The 15,571-nt window shown below is 43.7% G+C and overlaps 1 protein-coding gene across 1 annotated transcript in view; it reads left to right on the top strand.

Annotated features, from left to right (window-relative positions):
- The window catches only part of E2F5 (E2F transcription factor 5), a 600,996-nt gene that overhangs the window by 91,952 nt on the left and 493,473 nt on the right, over window positions 1–15,571 (top strand). The window lies entirely within an intron of this gene.

The raw sequence follows: 15,571 nt of genomic DNA, 5'->3' as shown, positions 1-15,571 counted from the left end.
TTTTTTTTCTCCTCTTTTGCTGCTGCTTTCTTTAATGCCTTTTCCTTGCTGTTGTGGGAGCCCTATGGTGCCATCCAGTAGCTCCAAAGAACAGGGGAAGTTCCCCAATGCCCTGGTCAAATTTTCACTAGTAGTATAACTACCACCTCAGCTCTCCCCTGAAAAGAAGCTGCTAACATAGTGGGACTAACGTGGTTAACAAAGGATGGGGGGGGGGTATTTCTTTGTCAGCCTGTAGTGCGTCACCTCTGACTGTCAAGAGAAATGAATAGGTTCGTTGTGTGGCCAGGGAGGAGAGTTGATGGTCAGGCAGGGGAGGGGGCAGCAAAATGACCGAAATTAAAAATGAAAAGTTGCATTTCTCTTGTTTGCTTTAAACTAGGCCTGTATTTGGATAAATTCATATACCCAAACATTTCGTTACAAAGTGCATCCACTGACAGCAACCCCTCCTTTTCCCCACTTTGTGGTCAGTGTGTCTCACCAGGTGTCACCATCTCTCTCAATGCATTGCCAGCCTCCTACCTTCTTCAGCAGTCATGCCTGACTGTAGCATGACTTCTCTCACGCAATCCCTTCATCTCTTTCTGGGATGTCTTTGTTTCCTCTTGCCTTCTTTCTGTTTCTCCCAAATTATTTGTCTTGTGTGTGACTCACTGTAATTTGTTTTCTTTGACATTCTCTGCACTCTGAGCTACTTTTTCTGCTCTGATTTCTTCCCTTCAGTCCCACAGTGTACATCCTACCACCTGTCTCAGGCACTTCATAATCCATCGCAAAAGCGCTTACTATCTATAATAAATATTTGATAATATTGTGCTGTTGCATTTTTCCTAAATTGGATTTATATTGGACTCTTTCTGGAATTTACTGCCTGCAGCTGTGAGTGCCAGGGTGTTTTTATCTGAAATAATTTATGCCTAACTAGGGTCTTGTCTACCTCTACTGCCTTTCAGGCCAGACTGTCTTTAGACTCCCATTTGTGTGGCAGCTACGTGGGTTAATCCCCATACCTTCATCACTCGTTACAAAGTAGATGTGCCCTCCTGGAACAGGGCATCCTTTGGTTCCATGATCCTGAAGAGTCTATTCCATTGGGCCACCCAAGAAGAAGGTCATGGGGACACTGTCCCAACCAGCAAGAAGGAAGGCGAGATAGGGACAACATAACATAAAGAAGTTATGTACTCACCATAATGTTCCATGTTTGTTTTCCTTTTATCTCGCCTTCCTCCTTGCATCCCACCCTCCTTCCCCCTTCCTGGAGGATCGAGAAGAATTATCCATCTTTTGGCTACATAGGCTGTGATTCCCTTCCTGCCTTATCAGTTGGGTGGACTTAAGAGTCCTTCTACTTGTATCTTGGTGGGACAATTATATAATTTATTTACATGTATATCTATGTTGTGCTCTTTAGTCTAGTGTTATGGGTTATCACGAACAAGATCTGGGTAACTCTCGCTAGGCATGTTGGGATAGGGTCTAGCCTCAAGCCAGTGGAAGCTCTCGAGCTGTAGAATGCGGCCAAGCCAGAGCCGAGGATTGGCTCTGAACCCAACCAGCAGGAAGGAAGGCGAGATCAAGGATGACAATCATGGAATGTTATGGTGAGTGCATAACTTTTTTTTTTTTTTTTTTTTAGAAGTGACATGGAGGTTCCAAAATGAATTCAGGAAACCCCAAAACCAAGGACAGTCAGTCAGAATGACTGTTCAAGGGAGTTTGTACCCCCTCCGACTCTGGCAGTCCCGCTTCCCTTTCAGAAAGTCTGAATCACCGCTTTTCTGTTAGGCAGCAGTTTTAGACAGATGGGGTTCTATAGATCAGTCATCAAGGTTACATAAATTCCTCCATTCTAGGAGTTAATTCCTCATCAACCAGACCAGTCATTATTTTCACCTATCCTTGAAACGCATGCTGTCCCAGGGAGTGATAGAACGAGTTTCTTATTCCCAGGTAGGGAAAGATTTTTATTCAAGGGTGGTTGTAGTGTCAAAGAAAAAAAATGCTAAGAGATCAGTTCTGGAACTTTATTTCCTAAACCTGTTTGTGATAGTGCCCAAGTTAAATTTTGTTGCTTCCTTCCTCATTCAAGTTTCCTGGCAACACTAAATTTAAAAGATGCTTACAATCATATCCCTGTTTATCCAAATTTCAGACATTTCCTAAGGTTTTGCATGACTGGCTCACATTAAGTTCTCTGACTTACCCCTTGGACTGTCCCCTGCACTAGGAATGTTCACAAAGTGTCTAGCTCTGGTTGTAGCTCATAGCATGCTATGGATGTCCACATTTTTACATATTTAGACTTCTGGCTTATCTTTGCAGTGTCTTTTTCAAAGTATCCGGAATCTCTCACTTGGGTGAAAAATCTCTTAAACAAGCAGAGGTTCCAAGAGGGCATTTTTTTTTCTTTACTCCCTTCACTCATGATTGTGTTCCTGGGGTGTTAGCTAGACATCTTTATTCAAAGCGCTTTTTTCCACAGGAAAAAATAACCTATATGTAGATCTATTTGTAGGGTTTTCCACTCAGACTTCAATCACTGTGAGGGGAATACCTCAGGATTTTGGGTCATGTGGCATCTATGATTCTTGCAATACCCCTAGTCAGACTCCACATAAGAAAGATACAGCGGCATCCAAAATCTCTTTGGTCCCAGCATCAACATCCTTTCTTTTCAAATCCCAGTGCTGGAGTTTGTCAGAAGTAAAATCTTTTGGTGGAGACAACGGATATTGTTAAATCCAGATCTCCCCTTCTCCCTCCTTGTTCCACGGCAGTCTCTCGCCACATATGCCTCTCTGACTTTGCTTGTGGAGCAGTCTTGGGTGGAATAAAAGTGTGAGGAGTATGGGACACCAAGGACAGATGCAAGCACATAAATATAAAAGAGATGCTTTCCTTGATCAAGCTACTCAACTGTCTGGACATTTTTGGTCCCCACAATCATTGTTACAGACCATATAAAAACAAGCAAGGGTGAACCAGGTCATACTTCCTTTGCAGACCAGCCATGTTAGCTTTGGATACAGCTTCACAGCACAATATCACTCTGCGGGCATCCTACATTCTGTCCGAATAAAACTGTGTGGCAGACAGGCTGAGCAGAACAAGGGTAAACACTGACAAATGGAAACTAGATAACTGAGTCTTCCAAAATTTGATCCATCTATGGTGAGTTCCTTAAGTAGACCTCTTGGCCTCCTCTGAATAATCAGATGCCAAGATTCTGCTCCAGGATATCATGAAAGAAGGGCTGGAAGGCATATGTTTTTTCTTTTTTCCTGGACTGGAATATTCTTGTATGCTTTCCCACCCTTTCCAGTGACATCCAGGGTACTTCTGAAGATTCAGAAGGAATCCCCCAAGTTCATTGTAGTGAAGTCCCTCATGGCTCAGGCAACAGTGGTTATTTTGGAAATGGCCACTCACACAAGATTAGGAGTGTTTGATATAGTCTGACCTGAATACTGCCTGGATTATAGGGTTTTAATTCTCTTTAAGTACCTTTTTACTGAGGACATGCAGCAGGTACTAATAGAGGCAAGAAAGCCTGCAACTAGAGAATCTTGTAATAGTAAATGTTAAAGATTTCTAGTTGGTACCAATAAAACCAACACCAGTTCAGGGCTACTTGCTCTCTCGCTTCACAATATTTGCGCAAGTTACTATCCTATGGCCTTTCTTATTCCTCTGTCAAGGTTCACTTACTGTCCATTTCTGCATGTCTGCCCTTGGATCCTCCTCATTCAATGCATTCTCTTGTCAAAATGTTTTTTGAAAGGGGTTTTGCATAAGAGACATCCTTCTTTGGGATCTTAATTTTTGTGTTAGTGAAGCTTACACTTGCTCCATTTGAATTGGCTAACCTGGTTGAATTAAGGTACTTAACATGGAAAACAGTTTTACTGATTGCTTTGACCTCTGCAAGAAGGGTATCTGAGATGTTCTTCATCTCACATTGCTGCAGTCCTTACAATTGGGTAGTCCGCTGTCCTCGGTCGGCCCGAATATCAAAGTATAAGGCTGACGTCGGTCAAGGCGCATTAGACTGACATCAGGACGTCAGGGTACAAATGCGCATGACCGACGTCATATCCTCAGTCTTTTTTGCCGCATGGTCCGATGCAGAAGCAGCGTTGTAAGTGCCGTTCGGCGTTCTGAAATTTTTCGAATTCGGAGTTTCAGACCGAGTCAAAGTTGGCTAAGTACCCCGTTGGGGAATATTTTAGTTTTTTCTTGCCTCAGTGGTTTACCGGATGTCAGAAAAAGTGAATAACTGTATTTCTTGTGGGAAACAGATACCGCATAGAGATTATCATTCTTTGTGTATTCCTTGTTTGGGGCCTGAGCACGACGTTGTTGGGTGTCGCTTTTGTGCTAGGTTTAATAAGCGCACTATTAGCGAAGGTTAGATTGTGCCAGGTTAGTCTTGAAGCGGTGCAATTATAATATGCCGTCGGATGCTCCGGCCGCTTCTTCGAAGAAGCGCAGAGACAAAGCAGCTAAGCCCAGAGAAGCAGAGTCGTCCGTGCGGACGCCGGTTCTTTGGAGGTGTCGGTGGAACCGGGGGTTCCGCCGGAGGTTTCTCTGGAGTCCCAGGGGGAGACTTTGTTATTGCAGGATGTGGCCTCTCAGGAGGCAGGTCAGGCTGAAGGGGCTTCTCAGGTTACTGTACTTCCCTCCCTTCCTAGGGTGGTTAGGCCCTCTCCTTCTGTTTCCAAGGCTTCTCCCAGAGGCAGGCCAGGTTTAGCTTCTGTTGGTGTCACTCCTAGTTCATCAGGATCTGTGCCCAAGAAGCACATGCTGAAAATGGCAGAAGATTTAATTACTTTAATTAGAGGTTCTTTGCCCCCTCCTGATAAGAGGCCTAGGGTGGAACCAGTGTTGGGGAGTTTTGAGCAGGCTTCGGATGTTTCAGAGTCTTGACTGAAGACTTGCAGGAGTATTCTCCTTATTCTGATTCTGATGTGGATGATTCTACTCCTTCTGCTTCTCCTCCAGAGGATTTTTCTTTTTCAGAGACTCTTCATTCCATGAGGGAACATTTTAAGTGGGAAGGTCAGGACTTCTCGGATTCCAGGAAAAGGCTTAGGGAATTTTTGTTTTTACCCCAGCATAGGCCTTTGGCTATTCCTCCTGTTCTGGATGTTGTGGAAGATGTGTTTGCAGAGGCTGCTCTTAATCCTGATTCTTTGCCTCCTGCTCCTGTTAAACCGGATAGGTATTACAGGGTGCCTGAAGCTCATAAATATCTTTTTAAGAGTCCTAGGGCGGACCCAGAAACTGTTAGTCAAGGGCCTAAGGGTGTCAAGGCTTCTGTTGTAAAAAATCCGGTTCCTCCAGATAAAGAGGCCAGGGCTTTGGATAGATGGGGAAAGAAAGTTTATACTTCTTCCACCTTAGCTATGAGGGCTTTGAATTGCCAGTTTCACATGTTGAAATACCAAAACTATCTACTTTCTCAATTGAAGTCTAAGGTAAATGCTCTGGCGGAAGGTATTGAGTGTAAGGAATTACAGGATTTGGTGCATGTTTCTGAACAGGTGGGTAAGCATTCTTTGCAATGTGGTTTTGATGCTGTACAGGCCTCGTCTAGGGTGGCTGCCACTGGGTCAGTTCTTCGCAGGCACGCCTGGCTGAGGGATCAGAATTTATCTGACCATGTTAAGACAAAGATTTTAGATGCTCCTTTACAGTCTGATGTGTTGTTTGGTTCACCTGTGGAGGCAGTCTTAAAGAAAATGGAAGACAAGGCTAAGTCTATGCAGACTGTTAAAGATTTTTTGCAGGTTCAGCCTCCGAAGTTTAGTAGGAATTGGCCTACCAAGGGGTGGATGTATCCTTCTTATGATTCCCAGTCTAGGGGTAGATCTAGACGTGGTAGGGGCAGAGCTCAGGGCTCTTTCAGGCCTAGAACAGGGAGTTCACCTGCACAGTCTTCGGGTGAGGGCAGGGGTCAGTCCTTTCGTAAACAGGCCCAATGACCTACCTTTTCAGTTGCCAGAGCCTTCTCGTCTGGCAGCACCTTTGGGAGGAAGGTTGGCACTTTTCAAGGAAAATTGGAGTTTAATTACCCAAGACAGATGGGTATTGGATATCATACACCAAGGTTACAAGTTTTATTTCCATACCTTGCCTCCTTTCAAAGGCATGCCAGACGTTCCTCCTCAACAAAGAATAGAGGCTCACAAACAAATTTCTCTGTTACTTCAAATAGGGGCCATACAGCCGGTCCCTCTGCCAGAAGTGGGCCTAGGATTTTATTCTCGCCTGTTCCTAGTACCAAAGAAGGGGAACACGTGGAGACCAATTTTGGATTTATCTATCCTCAACACTTATCTGGACATTCCCAAGTTCAAAATGTTGACGTTACAACAGCTTTTACCTCTGCTGGGCAAAGATCACTGGATGGTAACTCTGGATCTCAAGGAGGCTTACCTTCATGTTCCTATCAGACTGAGTTGCAGGAAGTATCTGCGTTTTCGGGCTGGGAATTCTCATTATCAGTTCTCTGTATTGCCCTTTGGCTTATCTACTGCGCCCAGAGTGTTCACGAAGGTTCTGGCTCCAGTGATAGCTTTCTTCAGGCTAAAAGGAATACAGATTTATCCTTATTTGGACGATTGCCTGATTCTGGCTCAAGAAAGGGACGAACTTCTTCATCATTTGCAATATGTGATAGCAGTGCTAAGATGCCTGGGGTATTCTGTGAACGAAATAAAGTCCAGTCTAGTACCCTCTCAGGACATGTGCTTTCTGGGTGTAAGACTGAATACAGCATCCCAGATGGCCTTTTTGACCCCGGACAAACAAAAGAATCTTTCTCTTTACTTCCATCAATTGTCTCATCAGTCCAGGCTGACTGCAAGGACAGTCCTTCAAGCCTTGGGGTTCATGGCATCTTGTATTCTGGTGCTTCCCAATGCCAAACTGCATATGAGGAAGCTACAATGGTATCTCAAAAATGTATGGACACAGCACTGCCAGGATATGGACACTGTCATTCAGATAATACCTTGCATTCAAAAGGAATTTTTGTGGTGGGCTCAGGAATGTCACCTAAACAAGGGACTCTCTGTGACCCGCCAGAGGCGAGTCAGATTCTAACGACAGATGCCTCAGACAAAGCTTGGGGAGCTCATCTAAATGGAAAGTGGATACAAGACAAGTGGCCTGCCAGACTACAACATCTACATATCAACCTGAAGGAGATGTTAGCAGTCCAATTTGCATTAATAGCTTTCAAGGATTTACTTCTTCCAGGGCAGGTGTTGATTCTAACAGACAACACAACTGTCATGTGGTACATCAACAAGCAAGGGGGAACACATTCTTATCCTCTATGCAGGCAAGCAATGATTTTGTGGGAGACTGCTCTCAGTTTACAGCTACATCTTCAGGCAAGGTTTCTGCTGGGAGCACAGAACTCCTTAGCAGATGCGTTGAGCAGACGAATTATGGATCCCCACGAGTGGAAATTGGATCCTCATGTTTTTCAGAAATTGACAGTGTCATGGGGAACTCCAGACATAGATCTGTTCGCTTCTCCACTAAACTACCAGCTGCCAAAGTTTTGCACAAAAAGGTTTCATCCCACAGCCTGGAAAGTGGATGCTCTTTCTTTCAATTGGAGCAATCTTCATGTGTATGCCTTTCCACCTCTGCCTCTCCTCCCAAAGGTACTCCTAAAGGTCAGACAGGACAAGCCAAGGATGATTTTAATAGCTCCAGATTGGCCTTGACAGCACTGGTACCCTTTACTGAGAAGTCTGGTACGGGAGCCTCCATGGCCTTTGCCTTCGATTCCACACCTGCTGTCTCAGGAGAACAGTCATTTACTCAATGTCAAACTTCACTCTCTTCACCTAACAGCCTGGCATATTCTGTTTTGAACCCTGGAGGGTCTCGACTTCCACAGCAAGTTTTGAATGTTATTTTGGAAGCCAGAAGGCCTAGTACAAGGAAAGTGTATGCAGATAAATGGAAGAGATTTTTATTTTGGAGTGCAGCAAAGGAATTTGATGTTTCTGAGCCTAATTTAAGTGTGGCTCTTCAATATCTTACTGAGTTACTGGACAAAGGTTTGTCCTTCTCTTCTATTAAGGTTCATGCTGCAGCAATTTCGGCTCACTATGACTGTGACCCACCATTGTTTTCTCATCCTTTGTTCAAGCAATTTCTTAGAGGGGCAAAGAATATAAGACACCCACGTAGAGCTCCTACTCCTGCTTGGGATCTCAATTTTGTGTTGGAGAAACTCACTCTACAACCTTTTGAGCCTGCAGCTACTGCTGAGTTGAAATATTTATCATGGAAGACTGCTTTTTTGTTGGCCATTACCTCTGCAAGAAGGGTTTCTGAATTACAGGCCCTTATGTCAGTTGAGCCTTTCTTAATTTTCCATAAGGATAGGGTATCTTTGCGTACTAATCCTTCCTTTATGCCTAAAGTGGTTTCTAGTGTGGCTTTAAACCAAACTATTCATTTGCCTACTTTTTATGCAAATCCCCAAAATAAAGGGGAAAAGATTTTGCACACTTTAGATGTACACAGGCAGTTGCGATATTATTTGAGCAGAACTAAAGGGTTCAGGCAGTCTCAGCAGTTATTTGTTTCTTTTGCTTTGAGTTCTCAGGGCAAGCCTGTGTCAAAACAAACTATTTCTAAGTGGATTGGGTTTTGTATTGCTTTCTGTTATTCCCATCATGGTAAGGAGATTCCAGCTGGGATTAGGCCTCATTCCACTAGGGCTACTGCCACTTCGACAGCTTTTTTAAGTGGGGTGGCAACTAAGGATATTTTGGAGGCAGCTACTTGGAGTTCAGTGCATACTTTCTCTAAGCATTATCACCTTCCACTTTACTCTAAATCTAGGGCTGGTTTTGCCACTGCTATTTTACAGGGCATTTTGGCAGCTCCTGCTGCTTTATAGTTTTGCCATCCTCCCTTACCTCTGCTTTGGGATTCTACCCAAGTGTAAGGACTGCAGCAATGTGAGATGAAGAACATAGTACAGTTTTGTACCTACCATAAATGTAGATGTTCGAAGATACACATTGCTGCAGTCCAATTTACCCTCCCTCCTTCCCTCTGTAGTTAGAGGCGGTTGTGTGGGTTGGGTTGTAAATATTGTATTTATTGTATATATTGTACATATTATTAGTGCAAGGGTGGTTGGTTGGTTGTTTGCTGTCTTTTGGTTTTGACCTTTCTTTGCGGGTCTTCTGACATCTGGGGCAAGAAAAGACTGAGGATATGACGTCGGTCATGCGCATTTGTACCCTGACGTCCTGATGTCAGTCTAATGCGCCTTGACCGACGTCAGCCTTATACTTTGATATTCGGGCCGACCGAGGACAGCGGACTACCCAAGTGTAAGGACTGCAGCAATGTGGATCTTCGAACATCTACATTTATGGTAGGTACAAAACTGTACTTTGTAAGCTCTTATGGTGAATCAATCCTATCATTTTTTTCAGAGACAGTGTTTCTTTGAAAACTTATCATTCTTTTACGTCTAAAGCAGTATCCAAGTTTACATTAAGCAAACTATCCATCCTCTGGTTCTCTTGTCTGAACTTAAAAATGAGGAAAGTACCAGAGTTGTTGATATTCAAGGTATACAGTATTCTATCTTAACATGGCTAAATCATATCTTCAGATCCGTTGTTCCATGTGAAGATGAGAGAAAGGGACAACCTGGGTGAAAGCAGACTATTTTGAAATGGTCGTCTAAGACTCTTGTCTTAGCTTTTGTTGTATTTACCACAACAAAACTTCTAGAGTCAAGACCCACTGTACCAGGGCCTTTGCTTCATCTATGACTTTTTGGAAAGGGTTTGATTCTAGAAGTATTCTAGAAGCAACAACTTGTTCCTCTGCACATGTTTTTACAAAGCAATACAAGCTTGATTCCTTCTCAAGGTCTAGTTCAGGCTTTGCTTCCACCTCCCAAGTGAACTAAACTAGGGTAAACATGTAAACAAAGTAGCTAAGGCTACTGTGGGAGTGATCCATATGATGAACGTAGTACAGATGTGTAAATACTGATTTGGATGAATCAGAAGGGTACCCTCTGAAGATATCTCTTTCGGGGATATCCTGGAAATCCTTAAGCAGAGGGATGAATGGCAGCCCACCACCCTTACTGATGATGAATCAGTCTTCCTGAAGGCTTTTGGGTCTCAACCCTCCATCTCTTTGGGTGTCTTCGCCTTTCGATGAACTGATGGATGTGGTCTGTCGAAATGAATGGGAGTCCTCGGACACCATGGAGCCGGTCCCTAGGAGGCCTAATTAGTACATTACCGCTCCCCAAGATAAAGGTTTCTTAACTAAAGGAGTACTGTTGATGCTATGGTGGTGGCGGCGGCCACCAAGAAGGAAATGTCAGAAACTTCTACATCTGTTCATCCTCCTAATAGGGATTCTAGGATCATGGACAGATATGGAAAGCGCACTTTTTTTTAGTTCAGCTACCTTTGCTCTTCAGTTACTCTGCTACCTTACGCACTTCACCAGATTGCAGAGAGATCTCTTGAAGGATCTGGGAGATGATCTACAGGGTGCAGTAGTTGCGGGAGTATCGGACAAGGTATCTTCCCAGCTTGCCACCCTAAATTCCCTGGTAAACTCTGCCGTGCTTCTGGTTTCATATGCAGTTGATGGAACGAGTAGGGCAGCGGGTACAGGAATTGCTCTGAGACGCTCCTGGATGCACTTATGTTCCTTTGCAGAGGCCTTTAAGTCATCCTTTGTGAACACCCCTTTTGATGGCTCGACCCTCTTTGGACCAAACGTCAAGGAAACTCTTACCAGCTGTGAACATTAAGGAAAGACTTTGTCTGCTGTCAGAGTAGGTTTTTCCACCCCTACCATACCTTACCCCAGAGGGTAGAAGGGAGGAAAAATATGGTTCCAGAAGTCCCAAGGAGCCTTTTAAAACACATGTGGTGAACCCCCCTCCAGGGGCAGAGGAGGGGGAAATAATGGAAGACGCTGCCCACGCAGCAGAGGGGGTCCGCAGAATCAGGGCGCCGGAGAATAGTTCTTTGGGAAACCCTATCAGCACTCCTGAAAGGAGGCCCAGCTGTCCTGCTGTGGAGGCAGTCAGGGATGCTTATCTTTGTACCCAGATTCCTGTCTGAAAATAACAAAAAGACAGCTGGGTACAAAGTGTCATATTCAGAGGCTACTACATTCCCTTTTCCACCCCACCTCCCCCTGTAAGAAAAATCCAGACGTTCCACCCAATCAACATGAACAAGCAACCATGGAAATTTTGCTCAGTCATCCAACCAGTCCCAGTAGACCAACTAGGGTCCGGAACTTACTCTTTAGTTCCGAAGAAAACGGGACTGGAAGCCCATTCCTGATCTCAGCAGATTAAACAAATCTGTAAAAAAAGATAGTTTCCGATGGTCATGCCTCAGTCAATACTCCCGTTCTTAGGGAAAGACAACTGGATGTACTCAATAGATCTTCAGGATGCATACTACCATATAAAAATGGCCAGAACTTCCGGGGATCATTTGTGCTTTCGGCTGGGAGCTAGTCATTCAGTTTCGAGCTCTGCTATGCGGTCTCACTACAGCCCCCAGAGTGTTCACCAGATGCATGGCAGTAGTCATGGCTCACTTCAGACGACAGGGATTCCAGGTGTTTCCATATCTAGACGACTGGCTCCTTACCACGTTCACCACAGGCATCAACTAATTCTAGCAAGAAACACCACCATGGACCTTTACAACCAGCTGGAAATTACCATAAATTTGGAAAAGTCTGCCTTAGAGCCATCGCAGTGTACTGTATTCATAGGAGCAGACTTAGACACCACCTCTGACCCTAAAGCTTCCTACAGACTATACTCCCTTCAGCTACAGGCTCAAACTCTTCTCTTAGCATGAAACATCCCAGCAGCTGTAGTTCTGAAACTTTTAGGCACAATGGTGGCAGCTATCATTGCAATCCCATTAGGCCGCATGCACACGTGCATTCAGCAGTGGCTCCTCTTCACTCAATGGACCTACCAGCAACTTCCAATGTCCCACAAGATACTGATTACAGACTCCTACAAGAAAGATCTTCAGTGGTGGCTAACATCACAATCGGTGACTCTGGGTCATCCCTTTGTGTTACCAGTTCCAGTTGCCACAGTGACCACGAACGCTCCCCTGATAGGGTGTGGGGAGGCATTATCAGGGAAAAACGTCCCAAGGCACGTGGAAAGAACATGAGACTCATCTGTATATCAATGTCCTAGAGATGAGAGCAGTACTCCTAACATTGCAGTCCTTCCAAGACTCTCTTCCTCTAGGGACTATTGCAGTCCTTCCAAGACTCTCTTCCTCTAGGGACTATTGCAGTACAGACAGACAATATGTCAGTAGTCTGGTACATAAACCGAAACCAAATCTTATCCTCTATGTTGAGAAGCCCTGAGAGTGTGGCAGTGGGTGACCTCCACCCAGCGCTTTCTGATAGCAACGCACATCCTGTGGAGGTCCAACGTGATGGCAGACAAACTGAGCAGAATAGTCCTATTGCCTCACGAGTGGTCCCTGAAGAAACAAGTAGTGGAAAGGATATTCCGCAGATGGTGCCAGCCTTTCTGCAACAAACATGAAATGCAGCAACTATTTTGTCCTAATTCCCCCTGTGGGAGATTCCACAAGGGATGCACCTGTACATGATTGGCCCCCGGATCTTCTTTATGCTTTCCCACCCTTTCCTCTGATACCCAAAGTCTTGCAGAAAGCCAGTGCTCTGGGAAGGGCAATCCATTCTAATTGCTCCATACTGGCCTCGTCAGATTTGGTTCCCCTTCCTTCAGCCTCATCTACTGGAAGAACCTTGGATTCTGGACCCAGTCCCTGACATTCTGACTCCTTCATCAGGGGCTCTTCATCTTGCTCTGCAGTCCCTCAAATTGGCAGCTTGGCTGCTCCGATTCCAGCAATAGCCAGGTTATGCAATCCATCAAAAGCAGCTCAGCATATATTAACATCTTCCCACAAAACCAACCACCAGGAAATTATACCTCCAGTAAGTGGAAGAGATTTTCGATATGGGCATCTCAAAATAAAACTTGATCCTTATTTTGCATCTATCTAATACATATTAGAGTTTTTGACTAAACTTTTTAATGAAGGGGCAACTGCGGCTATGATTTGGCTACAATTAGCCACAATTTCAAATTTTCATATAGGTGAACATGGAGACCATGTTATGTCACATAGATTAGCTAAAGCCTTCCATAAGGGTACTCTGCATTTAAGACCACACATTAAATCCCCTTCTTTCCCATAGAATCTAAATTTTGTTCTTTCAAAAATCATTATTCCCCCTTTGAACCTGCTTCATCGTGCGATTTGAAGTTTTTTGTCATGGAAAACCATATTTCTGGTAGCTATCACATCTGCAAGGAGTTTCACCTATTTAATTTTTCATAAAGACGGTGTCTTCCCTCAGGACAAATCCTTCCTTTCAAGTCTGTTCAGTTTCAAATCTCAATCAATCTATTGAATTGCCTGTATTTTGCCCCAACTATACCAGCAGATTGGAACACATGTTACACAAGCTGGATGTACACAGACAGCTTAGATTTTTTTCTGGACAGGACAAAAAAATTTATAAAATCAGAACAGCTTTTTGTCTTTTTCAGACAGTACGAAAGGAGCTCCAGTAGTGAAATCAACATTATCAAAATGGTTGTCCTATTCCATTTCCTTCACTTTTATGATTCAGTCCATACACCATTCCAACAAAAGGTAAAGGCCCTCTCAACCAGATCTGTGTCTACTTCATCAGCCTTTTTAGCCAAGCTGCCTATAGATACCATTTGCTCTGCAGCTACATGGTCAACACCACATACATTTATCACTCATTGCAAAGTAGATAAGGCCTCCTTTGGTTCCACAGAATATACTCCTGTGAGCCACCTGAGAAAGATGGTGCTTGGGATGCTAACCCATCAGTAAGAATGAACAGTGAGATAGAACAACTTCACATAAAGAAGTTATGTACTCACCATAACATTCCATGTGAGTTGTTCATCTTGCCTTCATTCTTGCATCCATCCCTCCCTCCCTCCAACCCCCATCCTTTCTTGGGTACCGAGAAGTTGGGATAACCAAACCTACTTTGCCTTTGTCTAATATGTTCTGATATCTGTGGGCATAGAACTCTGTCTAATTTATTTAGCTAGCAGCAAACAAGATCTGGGGAAAGCACCAGTGCATCATGGGATAGGGAGTAGGCCACAAGCTTAAGACCTTGAGCTGTTGCAGGTGGCCGAGTTGGAGCCCAGGATCAGCTCCGAACCCATCAGTAAGAATGAAGGCAAGATGAGCAGCTAACATGGAACGTTATGGTGAGTACATAATAACTTTTTGCTGTCTCTGTTCACAAACTGCTTATGAACTGAAGCTTGCAGAGAAAATGCATGTATTTAATTTGCCATCTGCCTTTGTGCAAATGAACTGCTTTGCTTACTGTTTGATATGTGAGCTGGGTGAAGGGTTGTTTATTCTGAGCTCTGGTGTAGTGGCCAAACTAAAATTTCAGCTGTTTTCAGTACTACTTTAGCTTTATCAGTATATACTTTGATCGTCTTAATTCTGACCTTCTCAATTAACATTTTAGTGGACTTGTTCCTGGAAAATTTTAAATAGTATCCTATTCAGTTTTACAACAAGAAGTCTGAGCACAATTCACATGATTTCACATTTAAAACAAGCTGCTAGGCCCTCAGCCCTGTTTGGAAACCATACTTGCCCCAAAGTTCCCCATACTCCCACCTCTTGACTTTTGGTGGGCAAGGTTGGCCTTCTGTGAAATCGTATACTTGGTGAAAGGGCTCCATGGCTGACCCCCTTCTGCCCACTGTCCCCCAAACACATTACCTTGTGATCCCACCTCTCCATCCTGGACTACACCACCACCCAGATTACTTTTTTTCTTCATTTTTCTTGCTCTTCAATTTTGTCCTGCATTAATTCATTCATTAATTCAATAAATTTTAAGTGTGCAAGACTGCAGCCTTTAACTGTGAAGAAGACAACTGCATTATGAGGGTCCCAGGTGCTTCTGAGGTGTATTTTACCTTTTCATCCAGTGATCTGAACAACAGTCATGATTAAGGGAAGAAATTCAGTCTTGCTTTTCAAATTTGTTTTTAATTATAGTGATAATATATCTGATGTCAATTTTTATTAATTCCTCAACAATTCGGTTCGGATCTGACCTGCTTTTTTTTTTTTTTTTTTTCACCTCTCAAGCTCTTTCCTTACCCATAATACTCTGTTCCCCTACAAACCTTGGATCTCGTTTGCTGCCTTCATGTAAAGACGTGGTCACTGTGAGCACCGAGTGTTAGCCAGATAAGTGAATAGTAAATTTAAATACTTGTTGCCTTATATTTTTTTCTCTTCTTTCCTTGGGTTTAAATTCTGTTTTTCTTCTTATTCTATACTACTATAGTGTTTTCTTAATTTACCATTGTTGGTATTCTCTTTCCCTTTCCGATTTACTGTTAGATTTATCCAATTACAATCGTTGGTAACTT

Source organism: Protopterus annectens, chromosome 3.part0, assembly GCF_019279795.1.
Source record: "Protopterus annectens isolate FY-2018-M chromosome 3.part0, PAN1.0, whole genome shotgun sequence".
Classification (NCBI taxonomy): Eukaryota; Metazoa; Chordata; order Ceratodontiformes; family Protopteridae; genus Protopterus; species Protopterus annectens.
Note: the sequence above shows the minus strand (reverse complement) of the source record. Positions and strands in the feature narration are given on the sequence as shown.